Source organism: Parasteatoda tepidariorum, chromosome 4, assembly GCF_043381705.1.
Source record: "Parasteatoda tepidariorum isolate YZ-2023 chromosome 4, CAS_Ptep_4.0, whole genome shotgun sequence".
Classification (NCBI taxonomy): domain Eukaryota; kingdom Metazoa; phylum Arthropoda; class Arachnida; order Araneae; family Theridiidae; genus Parasteatoda; species Parasteatoda tepidariorum.
In genome coordinates, this window is record NC_092207.1 from 82,177,569 (window position 1) to 82,198,462 (window position 20,894).

General features: G+C 25.7%; 1 protein-coding gene across 1 annotated transcript in view; it reads left to right on the plus strand.

Moving 5' to 3' along the window:
- The first annotated feature begins 4,967 nt into the window (after window positions 1-4,967).
- Window positions 4,968-20,894, plus strand: part of LOC107452768 (cytokine receptor) — a 92,914-nt gene continuing 76,987 nt past the window's right edge. The window contains exon 1 of the mRNA XM_016069345.3: window positions 4,968-5,101. The gene's annotated coding sequence lies outside the window, so the exon portion shown is untranslated. The remainder of the gene's footprint in view (window positions 5,102-20,894) is intronic.

Consider the following 20,894-nt stretch of genomic DNA (forward strand, 5'->3'; position numbering starts at 1 on the left):
AGTGTATATTGTTGTGCTTAAAACTGGTGAGTTGAATATAATTACAAATTTATGTAGATAAACCAGGCCTGGAGTCTGTTTAGAAGAAATTTGGGTCCGTTAACGGACTCTTCACAAAATATCTTTTCATAAAAACGGACCCTTCACAAAATATTTTAACTTAAAAACGGACCCTTCACAAAATAATTTATCTTTTAATCGGACCCTTCACAAATTTGTTTATCTTCATTATTGTTTTGTTAATCGAATAAACCCTTTCCGGGGGGGGGAAGAAAGACGGTTCGAGACAAACTAAGTTTCCCTAAGTTTAAATTCCAAATGTAGTATTCTAAGAAAATATTTCTACTTTTACAAACATCGTGTGCACATTCTTATTGATATTAAATAATTATTTTTTTTTGTAAATAAATAATTGATCAATTTATATTTATTCATAAAATTAATTAATAGAATATTATGTAAATAAAAATTAATTTCTGGCAATTTTTTAAATAAAATATTATAAATTTAAGAATTGTTTAAGTTTACTTAATGCGTAACACATTAAAAGTGATACATTACTAAGTTGTGTTATTTAAAATATGTCAATTGAAATTATTAAAAATGTGAGTGATTTTGTTTCCATTATTCGTCCGAAATGAATATTCTGTGTTGAGCAGTATAGGCTAAATACCAAATATTTGTATGTTGCATCTCTAATTTAGTAGCAGCAATTGTTGAGCAGAATCTTATCTATTTACAATTTAAAAACTTCTCGAAAAGGTTTTTAGCAATTTTTGCAATAACAGGACCCTATTTGCACAAATTCACAAAGGCAGGACCCTGGTCGAAAGAATGTAACTTAACGCTTATTTTATTTTCACAAATTATGAATAGTTTTTTCGCAATTTTACAAGAACAGGACCGTTCACAAAATGTCTGGACAGACCCCTGCAGACTTTTGGTACAGTTTTTAAAAACACCACTCTAATTAGAGAATAAATGATTTTTAAGTTATTCAATTATTACTTCAGTGACAATTTAATTTAATATCATAATCTTCTACGGGTAATAAATTTTTTATCAGTTCTTTTTTCTAATTAATTATAAATTCATAAATTTTGAAATGTAATGTAATTCTAACAGAAACTAAGTTTAAATTAAACGCACATCATTAACCCTTTGACGCAGATGGTTCACTGGCATCACTGGCTCACTGGTATTTTGATAGTTTTTAATTATAAAAAACAGTCTAATAGTTACTAAAAAAATTTCTAAATTATCTAAATTATATTTCTAGTAATATATAAAATCCAAAACAAAAATCATATATAAAAATGTATCAATAATTGCTTTTGCAAATCAAGGAAATATCAATGATGAATAACTGTTTCTCTTAGATCTAAATAATTATAAATAAGTGCAAGCTTGAAAAATTATTGTTTGGAAGTGAGCAGTGCTTGGAAGATTTTACCTTTTACGTAGAAAAAGACACTGGTACTATTATACTCTGTGCTTCATAACCGTAAGTTGCTAAGATGCTAAATATAATATTTTTCACTTATTTTGACCTAAATTAATGCAAAATAATGAAAAAAGTATGAAACATGTTTAATTAAAATTCTGACACGAGTAATGAAAATTGTCAATATTCCGTAATAAAATTTATAATAATAGAAAAAGTGATTAATAATCAGTCAAACTTTTAGTCTAAGTGGTTAATACTTATATACGAAAAATAGTTGATGGGTTAAAAATGTACTATTTTGTATTGATTATTGATTTAAAATTTCAGCAATTATTATTATGGAGACATGGTAAAAGTTGTTTTCTTTTTAAGTTAATATAAACGTTAAAAGATATTATAAATGATAAATGTTAAAAGATATTATAAATGATAAATGTTAAATTATAATTATTTTTCAACAAATATTACACAGTTCTATTAGACTTTTGTTTCCTACACTGAAATTTGTGATTATAAAAATTCTAATTTATGATAAATTTCAATTTAATAAGAGTTGGCTTTTAAAGAGTTGATGTCGAATCAAATATAGTTTATATTCATGCAATCAGTTTAGACACAATAAGAGTTGAATTTTAACGAATTTGTGCGTAATCAAATACATGTTTTGGTAATTTAATTAGTTAAGATTCTAAAAGTTTTAACGAATTTATGTTGAATCAAATATATTTTTATAGACATCAATAACGTTATTTTTTAATTTTTAACCGTAAGTATCATTATAATCTTAAATAATTTATTAAGTTCTAAGAATCTTCCATTTGATAATAAATTATTCATAATCAGTCAAATTGTTACATTTTGTGTTGATTGATTTCCCAACATAACACTTAAAAATGAAACTTTATGAAGGGTTGAAATTTTAATCATTTTGTTTTGCTAATCATAGATCTTAATCGATTTGTATTTGTTTTTGTATTCCTCGAAATTCAAGTCTCTTCTAAGTTCAGTGAACAGTTTTTTAAAAGGCTGTATTTGAGGTTCTCAGCTTTTATTTTTTTATTTTTCTAAAAGTAAAATTTAGGTTAAGTAAATAATAAATAAAAAAAGCTGTAACAAAAAAATTTATTGGATTTCATTTACTGATTGAAATTTTAATTACTATAACTTCAATTATTCATTTAAAATTGAACAATTTATTAAAAATATAGGTAAACCAAATATTATTATCTTCTTTAAGCAGACAATTTGAGTAATACAAGCATAAAAGTTCATACTTAAATGTTATTGTTGTAAGTTATGAATGAAAACAAAATTATTGCTTTAAAATCATGGTTCGTAAAAGGAATATATCGTTATGAAATTCAATTGGTACGAGGTTTAGAATTTATATAATCTTTTGAATTTAGATCTCGAATGTTATTGAAAAAATTAGAATTCTGAAGTGAGTGACACTTTTTTTATACACCAATACTAGTTTCGTCTCTTTTTCTTTAATTTTTAAAATTCCAGTAATTTTCTTACAGAGTACCGATTTTGAAATGGTTTGAATTCAATCAACGGAGGAACTTTAGAGTTTGTAATCAAAAACAAAGAGTAACTATTAGGAAAGGAAAGCAGGGAAATACTTTTTAAACTTTAAAAATCGCTGTCAAGATTGATCAATTTAACATTAAAAGACCAAATTTTGGTGTAATTTTATTAATATAAATTTGTTCATACTAAGAAAAGCAAATAGATCAATGGTTGCTGCTGAGTTTATTAAAATTCGCAAAGTTTTTTCGAACTTATATCTAGAAAAATGTCGATAAGTTGTGAGACGCGACAAAAAAATAGAAGCTGCAAATATCTATTATAAAGAAACCATTTTGAGTTCTGTCATATTTTATCAATTATTTAATAACAATTATTTATTATTAATTATTTTTATTAGCTTTATTAGTTTTCTTGGAACAGCAGTTAAAGATACATTTCTCAGTTAAAGAAATAGCTAAAATATATGTTTTGACTATCTGCTTTGAAATGGACTGAAATAAAAAAAAATCAAGTGACTACCATACTTCAGATTTTTGAGAATTTTTTTATGAAAAAGAACATGCTGAAAAAGTTCTAAAATATTTTATAAAATTTTTTTGGAACCAAAACTACAATGAGGAACCATTTTGAAATTTGCTTTAGTTGAATAAAATGGCGTAACTAGAGAAGGTGGCTCATATATTCTTAACGTTCATAACTTTTTTATTTTATTTATAAGTCAAGTTTCTTAATTTTGGTGTCATTAAAAAGATTCTATGCAAAAAAATTATTAAATATATCTGTATCTTTAAAAATATATCTTTAAAAATTTAACAATTTGTATCGTTATATTATTCAGGGATATTTCAATATTAGTATATCTTTTTGCAAATTTTTGAGAATATTTTATAGTAAAATCGCAAATTTTACCCACAAATGTTTTTTTCCTTAAAACGTTAAATATAATCATATTTTATTTAATAGTTCAACATAAAGATTTGAAGTGGTGATTTTCGTTTTGGGCCATTCAAAAATAAAAAAAATGGTTCATAAAAAGTTACAAAAAATACAAAGGAATAATTTTGCAACAGATTCTAAATATCTAATTCAGAAATCATTATTCAATAAATTTCACTTCGAAAGAAACACTGGTTAAAATTTTTGAATAAACTGATTCTGAGTAAGAAAAATTTAATGCATTTTTCGTAATCTAAAATTTTTGATGAAATTTAAACCGTTATGGTATTAATGAGTTTTAATTTTTTAACCAGTAACAAAAAAGATAAAGGAGAAAATATAAGAGATCCTAAATATCTAATTCCAAAAGTACTAATCAATAAATTTCACTTCGATAGAAACGCAGGTTAAAACTTTTGATTAAATTGATACCGAGTAAGAAAAATTGAATACGTTTTTTGTAATCTAAAATCTTTGATGAAATTTAAATCGGTAAAAGAATTTTGCATTTTTTAACCAATTACAAAAAAAAAAAAATAATAATAAAGGAATATATATAATTGCTGAATATCTAATTCAGAAATTATTAGCCACTAAATTTCACTTCGGCAGCTTAACAGTGACTTCGACAGATTTGAATAAATGTACATAAGGTATAAAATATTGTATAAAATTTTTGCTAACTAAAATTTATAAAAATTCAATTCGTTATGATATAAAATGCCATTTTATTTTAAATTCGTAGTCATGTACCACAATTTAAATAATTTATAAAATTATACTTTATGAATTATTCGAAAAAAAAAGGGTTTTGTTAAAAAAACAAAACAAATAAAATTGCGAATATTTCATTGTTTATTTTGTTATGAGTCAATGATTAGAGCATAACTATTCCGATTTATCGAATTCAGGTGTCTAAAGAGAAAAGGTTACAGTTAAGTCGTAAAACTGATTGCTCCTTCACGCGTTTGCTATCAAGAACGAATACCTGTTGCGATTGGCTAACGATTTGGCGATATTGAAGTTTTTGGCGTCCTTTGTGAGCAACTGAGTAAAATGTAAACATCACATCATCCGTATTAGTGAGGTTGATTTTCTAAGCGAGGAGTGGTTTTACTAATTTCATTTCTTCTTGTGTTTTTGTTGTACTTTTCAAATAGGATTATTTCTTTTTACAAATGCTAAGTAAGTTTATTATTTGATTTATTAAGTTTTAAGAGTTTATTTTACGTTAAATGAAATAAACTATGATTTTTTTTATCGTTTCCAATAATATTTTCTGAATACTTAATTTCTTTCGTCCCAAACTTTAAATAATGGCAAAAAAAAAATGCGATTTTTACTTAGAAATATGTAGTTAACAAGAAAATCACATTAATGCGATAAAATAATTTTTAAGAAAAATTTAATTAATTGAACTTAATTATATTTTTCAACTAATTCTTAATTATTACTTAAAAAAATGAAGGAAAAAAAAATATTTTTGGCACTTTATGAATATTGTGAGATATTTTCATAGTGTATTTTTTACATTTTGATCGGGATAGGAATGTTAGATCATTTTGGATAGGATTCTTACTAGACTCAAATAATTATACGCGTACAGGCCATAAAGCTGTCTAAGAGAATAAAAAAATGGAATTTTACACCAGTTTTATATAATTTTTTATTTTAATTAAAAACTCCGATAAGCGAGTATAAATCCTAATACAATTTTGAACAGACAATCGCTTTTTAAATGCATACGAACAGAAAAAAAATCTCTTATAAAATTTTTTTTAGGTGATACAATTGTACCAAATGTTGCTCAATATTATTGAACGCATTGACTTAAGAGTGTTAAGATTAGAAAGTTAATGAGTGCGCTGTTTCATTTACTTACTGGTCATTATTTTAAATTTACGATGCACTTAATTAATGATGAACATTGTTGAAAATAAATTATTAAAAATAATGATAAAATTTTGGAAAGCTAACGATGAAAATATTTCACAAATCAATTTTTTTCATTATTTACATTTTAACACGCCTCTTAAATTCAATTTATAGTTTACTTAAAGTTTATGTTGTTGTTTTTGTCGTAAGCCATTCAGGCAAGGGGGTACGATTGTTCTTCCATATAATTAAAGTTTATAAAGCTTCTTAAAGGCTTTGTTAATAATGCTTTTTATTTTAGGTGTGATACCTATAGTTTATCTTGTCATCTAAACGACACAAAATGATGCAGACTTTTTTTTAAAATATTTTTTTTGGCATTTTTCATGAACTAAAAACAGTGTAAAGTTCAAAAAATATAGTTAATATTTCACAGCAAGAAGATTCTTCTTTAAAATTGTTTCAACAGATTTTTTTCTAAAATATATTTTTTGACATTTTCATGAACTAATAAACAGAGTAAAGTTACAAAAATATCGCTTGCATTTCATAGCAAGAAGATTCTTCTTTAAAATTTTTTCAACAGATTTTTTTTAAAATTTATTTTTTGACATTTTCATGAACTAAAAAACAGAGTAAAGTTACAAAAGTATCGTTTGCATTTCATAGCAAGAAGATTCTTCTTCAAAATTTTTTCAACAGATTTTTTTTTAAATATATTTTTTGACATTTTCATGAACGAACTTAAAAACAGAGTAAAGTTAAAAAAAATATCGTTTGCATTTCACAGCAAGAAGATTCTTCTTTAAAAAATTTTCAACAGATTTTCTAAACGGAGTTAAAGTATGTACAGTTGGACACTTGTTTGATTGGTATCATTAATATTGCCCTCAGCTGCAGTTGTTTATTTGACCTGTATGTCAGATATTATAAATGACACAATTATGATAAAATACTGGTCATATCTCTTCGAGGTAAATTTTGACACCAAGTCTTTCCGTATCTTTTGTTTATTTGTAAAATATCATAAGATTCGGAAAATTTTGATTTTTTTTTCTAGTGTTAGCTGTTTAGGAATGAAATTAGATTTTGTCTACAGTTGAAAATATGAATAAATTTCTTTTCATAACTAAAGATAATTACAGAATTAAGTTTACAGAAATTATTATATAATTTTAAATTTTGTTCTTTAAATACTATAATATTTAAGATTTATTTTACAGTTGGGTGTGATAAATTTTATTTACATAAAATTACTTGAAAAATTACATCCCTGTTGCATTACATATTTGCCTTCATAACTTATTTACAAAATGTAATTGAATTTCGAAAGAAAATTATAATATTAATTATAGTTTATAATACTTCGAAAAAAGAATTGTTACATTTTTAAGCATTTTATTGCTTAAATTTTCAGCTAAGACTTATTTTACAGATAAAAGTGATACATTTTATTTATAAAACGAAATATTAGATTATGATATATAATATATATTAACTTATAATATATAGTATTTATTGTATATTTTTGTTTTCATAATTGATACAAAGGAATTTTTATACAATTGTTTGCTAATAACAGCAGATTATTATAACTTAAGAATATTTTAATGCTCTAATATAAAAAAAACTGTTTTACTATTTAATTTTTACAATAAATTATGAGAACAAAGAATCTTCATTGTTGTCAGTAGAGAGTCATTGTAGATATTTTTTCATTCACTGTGAAATCAAGATTTTTATCATGTTTTATCGGATATAAGAACAGCTTCAATATGTGACGGGATGGTACAGTATTTAGTGCGATTTCTTTTTAAGCAGGTGGCCGGTATGGAATTATAGTAATTGCTTCACTAATTATTTCTCTATTTTTATCTACTGTAAATTGTTACGAAAAGTGTTGTATTAATATCATAAAATGATGGCCATAAATGTTCAAAATTTACCCATAGTGTGCAACAAATTTGATTATGGTTTATCTCATTTATTTATACATTAATTTATACCATAATTAATTTAGTTGTTTACTTATTTTGTTCATAAATTAATTCATACACAATGTCTAACTTCATCGTTTATCTATTTTGTTCATACATTAATTTATACAATAATTAAATTCATGGTTTACCTCGTTTGTACATGCTTCAATTTATACAATTAATTTCGTAGTTCCCCTTTTTAGTTCATATATTGAATTAAACCGTAATTAATTTCGTGATTTATCTTATTTGTTCTTATACATTAGTTTATACCATAATTAATTTAGTTTTTTACCTCGTTTGTACATGCTTTAACTTAAGCAACAATTAATTTCATGGTTCCCCTCATTAGTTCACACATTAATTTAAACAATAATTAATTTCTTGATTTATCTTATTTGTTCCTATACATTAGTTTATACAATTATTAATTTCATAGTTTACCTCGTTTGTACATACATTAATTTTTACAATAATAAATTCCGCATATATACGTTCTATTTCATAAAACAAAGGTAAATCTTTCACGCTATATCTAGCTTAAACATTTCTAAAAAATAATGCAGTGAGACTAAATTTTATCTTTATATCCAACGTTAGTGAAATCGTAATCCCATAAACTTTTATAGACATCACGGATAAATTTTTAAATTTAGATACCTTCCTGAGGCTTTTTATGCATTTCAAGTTCAGAAAGGTAATATCGTTTCCGAGGAGCATCAAATCATAAAATCTTATCGTCGTAGTATGATTTTCTTAGGAAGACAATGCCCGTTGCAGTGTAGATCAGGGTGAATAACTTTGATCTTTTAGAATAGAATGCATAATAAATTATGTGAAATGTGTAGCAATTCTCAAACTTAAGTTCCCTCAATGCCAAAATCTATTGATGTAAGTGTAAACTTGCGTAACGGGATAAATTTTGTTTTATTACTTGATGAAAAAAAATTCTATAAAACAAATGAAATGCTTACCTTAATTTGTTTTTAAAAACTGACCTTTTTATTACGTTTTACCGTATTTTTCGGTTTTGGAAGGTATTAAAATACAGTAGAGTCTCTCTAGAGTAATTGAAAATTATAAATATCTCTAGTTGAATGTAAAACCATGAAAAATGTGCTACAGAGAAAATTTCTTAGTATAGAAGTTACAGACTTTTTTGAGGTTTAAGTAAAAAATACAAAATATTTGGCTGGTGCCATAAGTTCGAACGTATATGATTATGAAAATTAATTATAAATAAATTTAAAACGATTTACACATTTATTAAAATCATTAATTTCTATCTTCTTAATAATATGCTTGAAAGTGAAGACAGTTTGTCAATTTAGAGAATGATATATATTAATATGGGTTAACGTCTTTTTTGCGTGAAAATAACCGTGATTGCCAGTTTGTGAAATATTTGAAATTGCATACTTTTTTTGCTTTTTGACTTATTCGAAAGAACTAATTGTTAAGTTTGAGTCTTGTGACTTGTGTGTTGTGAATTCTGTCTTACTGTCAGTCTATATTCAAACAAATGTTTACAGAATCGACATAAATGTAGCGTATAAATTTTTAATTTTTAAAATTTTATTTAAAAGAATATTTAGTTAAAAATATATAGCTGAATGTTAATGCAAAGTGTATATCACATATTCGTCTAGTAAATAAGGGATTCCGTTGTAACAGACTAATAGTTATCAATGAAAAATCTCAGTACGTTCTTTATAATAAAGAAAAATTGTTAAAAAATAAAATATTAAATCGAGCATGGCTTTATTTATTATGTGGTCTTTAAAACTATATAAATGTATTTATAGTTAATAAATTTTTTTAAAATAATTATGATGGGAAAGCTGCAGTTTTAATAGACAAACGAAAATTACGTAGTTTTCAGGTACCCTTATATTTTAATATAATCTTCATGCAATAATGCATATTTTATTGTAAAAATAATGTATGTAATTTAATACGAATTCAACAATATTATTTCCTGAAAGTTTTAGCGTTGCCACTATTTAAATAAAAGGAAATAGACATCTTTCTTGCAAAAAAACAATATCTGAGTTACGAAATAAATTTTATCGCAATTTTAGTAAATATTACAAATAATATCGCGACAATTGGCCCCCACCCCCTTAAAAATGCGTAAAGCGAAAGGAATTTTCAGAAAGAAATTTGACACACCCAATATTCAATAAATATTTTAATAAAATTCAAAAAACTAAGAATCGTAACATTTGTTGATGACTTTTGTTCACTAAGAAAAATATTAAGGTCGAAACTACTAGAATTTGGTAAAACTTACCGTATTTCTGGCTGTATGGAAGCACCGTAAAGCTCGGTAATTTTTACTGAAATGCTTTGTTAATGTTTTTGGTAAAATTAGCAATAAAATATTGTTTTATAGTATGAGTTAAAATTTCATAAATATGGTAAAATTTGGTAATTTCATTATTATATTTTAGATCATGGTAAAAACCCCATTTATTCGGCTAAATTTCCTTTTCAGTTTTATATACTTTTACTTAACGTATGGTAATAGGAAATATAATTTTGAAAATTACAATTTTCGTTACCATATGAACGGAAAAATTACCAAATAAATGGGTTAAATATCGTATATTTTGGTTATATTTTTTACCATATATTTCTTATTTTTTTCCCTCGTGTATAAGATACTTAAAAAAAATTTGAGTTCTACTTAACAATTTTTTTAAACATCTTTATAATTTAATAAAAATATAAGTTATATTATAATATAATAATCAGTCTATGAAAATATTCATTTTCCCAAATTAATCTAATATTTACTTTAAAGCAGTCACGAGACGTGATGAATGTAGACGTCTAGTAGACCATAAATACATTTAAGTTATATTTAGGCAAACATTACGGTGCTTAAGCAGACATTTAAGAAACATTATAAATTAAATTTTTTTTATCATGAAGTATTTTCTGAAGGGATCAAAACTTAAAATTAATGATGAAATATCATGTAGCGTGTGGTACAGGATTTCCTCCGATAAGTCTAAAAATTTCTTTTGTACGGCAATAATCATATTTAAAAGAAAATTATAGATTCGCATCACTATGATATCTCATTTGACATAATTAAAACAATACATTTTTCGGGAAGAGATTTTAAATTCAAAAATTAAGGAAATCACTACTAATGCGAATTAAAGTTTGTGACCAAACGTTGTGACGTGATTTGTGGTTGTAACTTTACGATCTGTGTTACAGTTCCATTTATTTGTCATTAAAGACATAGTCACTATTACATAATATGCTTGCCTAAAATAATTTTAACTTCCTGTAACAAGTTTTCAAGTGTTTACGATCAAAAAAGGTTTCCTGAACGGATTGTAACAGTGTTTAATAATCTTTCTTATTAATAGTATTTTCTCAGTTAATTAACTAATAATTTGTTAATATTAATAATAGTCAGCTGACGTAATGTTTGATAATAATTATAACAATAAATGTTATTTGTACACTGCAAGATGTTAATGGTTCATTTTTAAAATAAGGTGTCATGTAAGAATGAAAAATAAAAAAAAACAATCTAATTTTAAAAATAATTAAGCACATGTGAGTCTTTAGCATAATCTAATATTCTAATAAGCATAATTTTTATAAATTTTTTTTAAAAAATTTAAATGCTTTTGGCCAAATACGATGAAAATCGTTAGGTATGTTGCCAAAAATCATAAATTAAAATACTTCTTATTAAACTTTAATATTATTAATAGTATGCCAATTTAATTTTTTTCAAAGAAAATCTTGTAAATAACGTACAAAATAGTTAAATGGAAATAGCTAATTTAGAAACTCGCCTTTGTATGGTGGAATGCTTTTATTATTCCATAAAACATTTAAACTAAAACAGAAAAAAACTCTTTTTTTTTTTAGATGGCTCATATAAAATATTCTGAGACAACTCAAAAGAATAATTAAGAAACTTAATAACTATAAGAATTCCCACATTCAATTGAAATAAAGCACATTTTTGTTTGAATAAATTTCATTACAAATTAATTAATATTTTTATAATGTATTTTATAACCTTTAAGTCCTACTTTAAAAATCTTGAAAGAATATCGTATCTTATTTATTATTTTATTTATCAACTTTATTTTTTAAATTCGTTCTTCTGTTTTATTTTATAATTAAGTTAAAATAATTAAAAATGTATTAATATATTAGGAATAGTTCAAATGATCCAAATTTAAATTTATTTTTGATCTGAGTAAACTATGCAATTTGTTTTTTGTTTTATTCTTGTTCATGTTATTTTTTATACTATATTACATTTTAAAGTTACTCGTAATTATTTCTATTTTGAGTTCGTAAAAACTATTTCTTTAGCTCTAAGAATAGGAAAAAATACAAAGTTATTTCTTTTGGTTGGTATAAATTGGTATATTAAGAAAATACATTTGATGCTTTTCTCTTGTGTTCGATGCTAAAGTAAGAACACGGCGGCAATTTATTTTGATTAAAGTTTCGTTTTATTGTCAGCCGTGTGATTTTCTCAATATATTTTGATACGTTTCTATCACATTTCACTTGCACGTTTATAGTGGAAAAGAATACGCAATCCATGCGCATTGGAAAGTATGTTATTCTCTTTTAATTAAAATAAATTTTCAATTACGAAAAAATTGTTTCATAGGAATCATATCCATTCTTTGACTTATATTATTAAAGATTTATATCAATTAAAATTCTTTCGAAAGTAAATTGATTCTCACAATTTCTATTCAAAATAAATATTTTCAAATTTTAAATTTTCGACACCGAAACGCTTGTATTTTTAGAAGCATTTATTTACAACCTCTACTCCATATTGATGTTTGAGTGATTTTCTTGTTTTACACAGAGATGTAATTTAACTATACACTGTATTTTACACTGTAATTTAAAAACGTACACGTCCCAAAGAAGATCGAACGCAATTTATGAAAATTCTCGCTTTACAAAAGAAATTTATCATCAGAGTTTTCTCGAATAATTTTTATTTTTATCATTTTTTTCAGACTTAAAAAAAATATCCCGCTTTTAAACGTGAGATATTTAAATTCATAATAAATATCTATGGTATTGATGATCTTTTGTCACTTTAAGGAAAAAAAAATCAATTTCTCCCAAGCTTCCTCCTAATATTTTGGAATAATAAATTTTTATGGGTCATTTCTTTTCCTACTTTTTGAAAATGTATACTTTGGGTATTGAATTTTTTCTGTTTGTCCCATCATACATTACAGTTCATACGCACATATTTATCTTTTAATTTACGATTAGCATTAGGGTTAATATATTTGATTTGTTTTTACAGTAGGGAACCGATTATCCGGAACGATCGGGACCATCGCTATTCCGGATAACTGATTTTTCCGGTTTTCGGAATCGCTACAAAAAGCCTTTTTTTTATTGTTAAACCCAACTAAAAAAAAAATATTTGGAAATAATCTTAAAAAGAAGAAAAAACGATGAAGTAATACACTAATGATTATTTCCAAAATGATGGTAAGGTGAACATCTTTCAAAAAAGAAAGAAAAATCCTAAAACCTTATGAGGAAAAAAATATTTTTTAAAAAAAATGGAGGAAAAATTTATCGAATTTCGTTCCGGTTTTTTGGTTTTCCGGTTTTCTGATTTCCGGATAACGGGTTCTGTACTGTATTTTATTTTTTTCACTGATTGTTATATTTAAAAAAATATAACATTTAAAAAAAAATTCATAAGAAATATGTTCTAATTCTGAGTAAAAATAATGCGAAGAAGCTGTGAAACTGTGCGATTGACCACCCAGAATATTTTTTTCAATAGATAATTTTTAATGTTTCAGAATGCGTTTCAATGATAAATAAAAAGTTCTCCTCTGTGAAGTTGTTATTACTAATCGCCCTCGGGAGACCAGCTGGTCCGTATTTTTAAATGAGTAGAATTTCAAGTGTCTCGAGATTTAAAATCGTAGTCAATAATCAAGACAGTATATAAGTATTAACTTGTACACTGAAAAAGAAAAGATATGATCAAAACTACCGGAATATGGTAAAATTTACCTTGTTTTTAGCTCTATGAGAACACCAAAATTCTCGGTATTTTTTACCGAAGGGCTTTGGTAATGATTTTGGTAAAATTATCAATAAAATATGGTTTTTTGATATGATATGAAATTTGGTTGTTTTAGCGTGATACCTAGAAGTATGGCATAAAAACCATTCATTCCATTCGATTTAATAATTAACTTTTCAGTTTTTATTTTTTACTAAATATGTGGTTATAAGAACTGCAATTTTAAAAACCAAAGTTTCCGATAAACCGGAAAAACTATTGACGCATGAACGGAAAAACTACTTATCAGAATGGTTTAAATACCGAATTATTTGGTTTTATTAACCAGAATTATGGTATTTTAACAGCAGAATTTAACCATGTTTTGTTGATTTGTTTGGAATTTTTGGCGCAAGAACCCGTTGTGGCTATACCGCGCCTACAACGTTGAATTATATACATCTAGGTTGTGGGTTAAAAGTTGGATTGCTGCATACATACCAATGTCCTTGAGGTTATAATGAGGGTTATCTCCAATTTATGAACTCAATGACGGATTCAGAATTCAACCAGAATTTATTGTTTAGCAGAATTGTCATTACCGTACAGTTCGGTAATTTTACCAAAATTTTTTTCTCCGTGTACTGCGCAAGTAATAATAGCTTTAATTTTAACCTCTCATATATTTGCACTTTCAGATCTTGGGTGTTTCGAAGCATTTCACAGAAATGGGTACCATGGCGAATTTATTATTTAAAAAAAAATAAAAATAATATTTTTAAAGACCACGTTTTTGTATTGGAGAATAATAATAAAAAAACAAATATTTGAAAAATTAAAAACGTGGGGCTCATGAAATACATAACAGTAACAGTATGTGTGCTCATGAGAATATGTGTATGTATATCTGTAATTGTATCTGAATGTGGATGTGTATGCGGTTGTGCATGCGTAAGAAAATGTGTATAAGTATATGTACTGTTATGTATTTCATGACCCCACATTTTTCGTTTTTCAATTTTTGTTTTTTAATTATTATTCTCCACTACAAAAACGTGGTTTTTAAAACTATTATTTTTATTTTGATTTTTTTTTTGTACTCACTTCCAAAATCGCAATTTTTTCACTCATTGTACACAAAACTTTTCAACTGACATGTGACACTAATTTGAAATAATCGAATCGACAACAAAAGACAATCGCGAAAATATAAATTTTTCTTTAGTTTAAATTTATTTTGTATGTCTTTTTTCTCTTCATTTTCATGCATTGTCATCCAATTCTGAACTATGTGCCAAATTTGAAATCAAATTGACTTATCGGTTATAAAGACCACGTGTTGGTGACTCATTTTTCGAGTTGCCACCCATTAAAATATTTGTCCTAATGACTGATAGATACAAATTTTAAAAACGCATTCTATTGTCAAAAATGTAGAAATTTATAATAGATCGAGATATTTTTTCTTCAATTTAGCTATAATTTATTTATTTTTGGTACTTTTTTAATGCTTTTGCTTCCACTAAATGATTACACATTAACTACCAGAACAATCTTTTAATTTGAATATTGAATATCTATGGCTCTTTTTGAAAGAATGAATTCTACACCTTAAAATTTATAAGACAAATCTTTTCTATGCTATGATTTTATACAGAAAGTTTCGTATGAGACATTTTGAATTGCATCCCTCCACCTGAAATTTTTTGTTGTTGCCTTTTTAGAAATGCTTAGTTACTTTAGACTTAAGAAAGAAAAAAATTATAGATAATTACTTACAATCCATAAGACCTAAAATTATAAATGTGATGTAAAGTTTAAAAATTTATGAAATATTTTTGCAAAATAAGGGCAAATTTTAGCATAAAAACTAAAGGTTTTATGTCACGCAAGCAGCTCTACAACAAAGCGCAATGCAACAATATAAAAAATAATTTTAAAGACCAATTATATGGTTACCGTGTTTTGAAGTAAAATCTTTTTTTAAAGAAATAAAAACATACAAGAAAATATTGTTTTATATTGATCTTCTAAAGAAAAAGTCTTAACATTCTTAACAAAAGAGCGATAAAAATAATGAATTTACATCTAGACCTTAGCCTTAAGTTCGAAACATAGCTAACATTACGCAAAATCTATACACGATGCATCAGAAAATTCTATAATAAATTTTGTTTTGTAATGATTATTAACTTAAAGAGATTTTTACAAAATTAGCATTTTTCTGAAAATGTATTTAAAATATGTAATTTCTATTTTGTTTTATCTATCAACATGCGAAAAGCAACTATAACTTCGATTCTAAAGATCGGAGTACAAATATTTAATGAGAAAGCTATTGAGCATAGATTCAAATATAAACAGTAAAATAAAATATAAATTTTACTCGAAATTGCTGCCTTTCACCCAGTGTTTCATAATTTAAGTGTTGACTTTGATGATAATTGTAATAAATTAAGAATTTATGATCATTGATTTTTAAGCATTTAATTTAATTTAAAATGAAATAAAGAAAATTAGAATTTTTTCCCCCACTAAGGATGAAAAACTAAAGCAATTTATTTTGTTCTTTAAAGCTCTTTTTCCGAGAAAAATAAATTGAATAAAAGGACATTAAATTGGAACCAAAGCTGCCTTTTTAAACAATATATACTCACTTTTGCTAAAAAATTTTCTGAACTTAGACAAGGTCAAGTTGCTTAGATGTTTAAAAAATCATTTATTTTTCCAGAAAAGGTCGCCAATTTAAGCGAGATTTTTTTTTTACGTTGGAGGAAATCGTAGTAATCAATGGATAATTCGTAATTTTTGCATACTTTCTGAACGCAAAGAATGCAGCGTTATTTTTCTTTTAAACGTTGAAAAAAATTACTAACACTTTTCATGTTCGCAAAATTGTGGCTTTTCTTCATATTGATATTTTACGTTATTTTCATAAGTACAGAGGTTGCAGGCTACAGATGGGTGAAGCTTTCAATTTTTAACAGTTACGAACAACAGTTACAAACTCACAACAGTTATAAAAATAGCATATTATTTGCTACAAAGCGTTATTTCATATGAAAAAAGAGCCTGCAAAAAACAGCTTGAAGGAAGGTTTTTTTTCGAACATCGTTTGCCAATGAAAATAAAAAACAAGTCTCGGTTTTGGTGCTTTAAACTCAGAGAAAAGTTATAATTTAAAACTTTATTTTCTAACTTGCCGCAAAGAACTACCTTCCTTCTAGAACAGCTAAATAGCTTAAATATTTAAATAATTATTAATTATTTAAAGAAAATTGCTATTTTGGGACATTTTTCTATACAGTTTAAGTGCCTTACACTTGATGCAAGGCTATAATTTTATACTATGCTTACCATCTTGCTGTAAAGAATTATCTGGGCCTGATGACTTAAACATTTTAAAAATTAATTAAACTTTTTTCAAACATTGCAAATTTGGCGAGTTTTTTCAACCAAAATAAAAACTATTAAAATCAATGAATAATTCTCAATTTTTGTAAATTTTGCTGAGTGGAGACTATGCAGCGTAGCTCTAACTAAATATTGACAAAGTAGATTACGAACGTTTTTCATTTTCACGAAACTGCGACTTTCCCTTACATTGAATTTTTGAGTCATTTTCATACTTAACATTGAAAGCGCTGCATAAATTTAGGCAAAACATAACCAAGCAGTCACGAATAACTGTTGCAACTTCTAGTAGTTGTAAAAATTTAATATTACATCTGAAAAAGCGTAATTTTGTACGACGAGAAAGCCTTCGAAAAGCTGCCATTGATAAATCAAATAATTCTTAATCATTCATGGTTCTTTTCATACTTTCTCAGGATGGTCACCTTTCCCATACTCGCCATCGATTAAAAATTACAGGAGATATTAAACTTTCAATCTTCATTAATAACTTTCCTCATAATCTTTAACTTGCAATTATCATTTTCTTCCGCACCTACATTAGAGTCCGAATTTATGAAGAGATAATTCCAAAATACTTTGAAGACACCTGCATTAACTGCTGGAACAAGTTTACTGCACATTTTAGATCACAATTCTCCCATACCTTTCGAACTTGCAGGTTGACTTCACGTTTTATATAGCCCGCAGCCAAAACATTAATTTCCAAAACTGGCAGACAGTTAGGTTGTAGCCAACTGATTAAGCTTCGGCGTCACGTTTGAATTTGTAGATGGCTTCTTTTTTTAATCTGGAAAATATTTGTCTCTACTTAAAGGAGAAAGAGAGCGGGTAAACGAGTTTATTTCCCAAACAGATTATTGGTCCTCGTCTTGTTTTCCTTCTGTTTGTGATAAGGCATGTTTTGAATTAAATGGTTTTTTGACAATGAGTAAATTTTGTTTGGATGTTACTACTTTTGAATACCAATGAGGACTTTTTGAGAAAATTTTATTTTACTATTCATATGTTTTAAAATTTTAACGTGAAATGACTTCACAATTTTAAAAATGAATAATAAAAATAAAATGCTTTTAACATTTTTTGTGTGATTTAAAATAGAAATGTTATAAGTCTTATTACTCTACAAATTATGGTAGCTAAAAATATATTGGATTAATCTCTTTTAATGTTCCCAAAATAGTCTTTTTTTCGATTTTTTGCTTGACTTCTGTTTTCGTTAAAAGTTATTGGAATAATATTGTTAAATAAAAAATATATCCAAGCTGAACAAATAACTTTAAAATAGCCATTTTTTATATTCATCCTCTTTTAATAAAACATTAAAATTTTAAAGTAGTCTTTACTTTAGAAAAACGGATTAAATATTCAATTTATATTTAGTCTTATTGCATTAGAAAGATTTTCGACCACGTACTTAACCCACTCGGGTTGTCGGAAAATTAATACCCCATTATTAATAATAAAATGAATTTTTGGGTAACTAGTGCAATGAAAAATGTGTTTTTCTCTGGAATATTTCTTTCATTTTATTATTGAAAGACTTATTTTATTGCCCAAAACCGAATATAGAAGTTAGCTTAAACTTTTACGCTAATTGTGAGGGCTAAATGCATTTTTTAAAAGAGTTTTTTTTGTGTATATAATTAAGAAAGTAAAAATATTATTGATTGAAGTTTGGTATATATTGTTAAAGAAGAGTTGTTTGTTCGTGGGAAACAGTGCTTGAAATTTATTGGAGAAATTTACACTAGTTGTTTAAGAATATTGTTATTAATATTTTTACCTCTCATATTGATGCAATTATATTCAAGTCATAAATTAACTAAATTAATGAAGAGTCGGTTTGGGTTGATAACAAAATAATACATTATACTTCTGTTGATCAGGAGCTCCCTTTCAAAAAATTAGCTTTAACAAAAAAAAAGGTTATTGAACAATAAAATATTTCGCAAACGGAGGATGTGGCTGCATTAACACTTCATCAATTGTTAAATCTTAAGTTAATTTGTTTAATCTTATCCAAATCAAATTCAAATTAAACGTACGTAAGCAATGCAGTTGGGGATATTTTCGTTTTTACAGATCGCAACGTTTTCTTCGTTTTAGTCGAACAAAACAATGTTATGTAACGAAATCGATAGGGAGCTACTTCTCAAACTATAACGTTTCTTCATTGGCTTCAAAACTACTTTTAGGGGAGCCGGGGGCTATTTTTTTTCCTTTTTTTTCCTATTGTATCCGATTGTACTACTTTTTATTTTCAAAAGCAGTTTGATGACAAAAACAATGAGTTTTCTATCATTATGGCAATAAATTTTCAGTTCTTTTATATTTTCGATCGATGTTTTTCTTTTTGAATTCTTTTCTTATAGTTAGTCTCTTTATTGAATTATATTTCGTTCTTTTTAATCTTTTTACAATTTCAGTCAAAGAATTTTCGTGCAGTATAGTATTTCTCTTCCAGATTTCACCTTTAGAACCTTATTGAATTTATTTTATTTTGTAAAATAATTAAGAAGCTTTATTTTGTGCATTCTTTATATTTAAAGTTTTTTTTTTCTTTTTACAACTTTTTATAATTTATTGTAATTACTTATTCTGAATCTCGTTTATCTTCGTTCTTCTTATTTGAATACATCTTATTTATCTTCTTGCATGCGTCATATTTAAATGACGCATTCAAGAAGAAATATTATTTCAAGTGATTGCTTTTCACCATAAAACAGATACTTTCAACTATAAAATGCATGTATTCTATCATAATTTGACTTACTTTCAAGCTTTAAATAATAAAAGAAAGTTAACCTTTGCTTCAATTTATTATTAATATCACAGTTGAATCAACATAATCAATAGATAATGCGCAGAGCTTAGTTTGTCTTTATGAAATCATTTCTTGTTATAGATTTTAAAAAAAATCCCGTAAAATTTATAGTTTATAACTGGCAGCTGGTTGTGTTAAACATATGAAGTAAATATACGAAATAAATCCGTAACTCAACGGTTTCTTACCATACCAAATCAACTTTTCTCCGTAAAAGTTACTATGTAAATCTGTACTCATAACGGCTTTTTATCATATGGGAACGAATTTTCTTGAAATAGTAAATCTGTAGGGGAGAGTGGGGTCCATTGTACCATTTTTTACTTAACTATTTTTAACTAACAAAAAATCCAATATATTATTAGTATTAATTGACAGATGAACAAAGTAGACTGTCCTCTACTAGAAAAAAAAACCTTATTTTAAATGTTATTATATTAGTTATTAACAATTTTTGACAGTCGTGCACTTGTTACAATTTTACGAGGTCAATTGTAACAGCTCATAAATTCATAAAACATAGTTAATTATACAGATTATCATAGTTGTGATATATTTTTTTATTGATCAAAATAGTAGTGATATTTTAGGAGTAAAAATAATAATGAGCAGAGACCTAAAGGGTTAAACTTTTAACTTTAAGGGGTTAAAAATTTTAATTTATGCTGTGAAAGGTGACAAATAAAATAATGCACATGCAACATAATATAAATGCTATAGGAAACTATTGGTGGTTCTTAAAGAGTTAAGTAATGGTTTGTAAACATAAGATTATTTATTTTCAGCTGTTACAATCGTCCCTTTACTTATTGTTACAATTGTCCCCAAGACGCC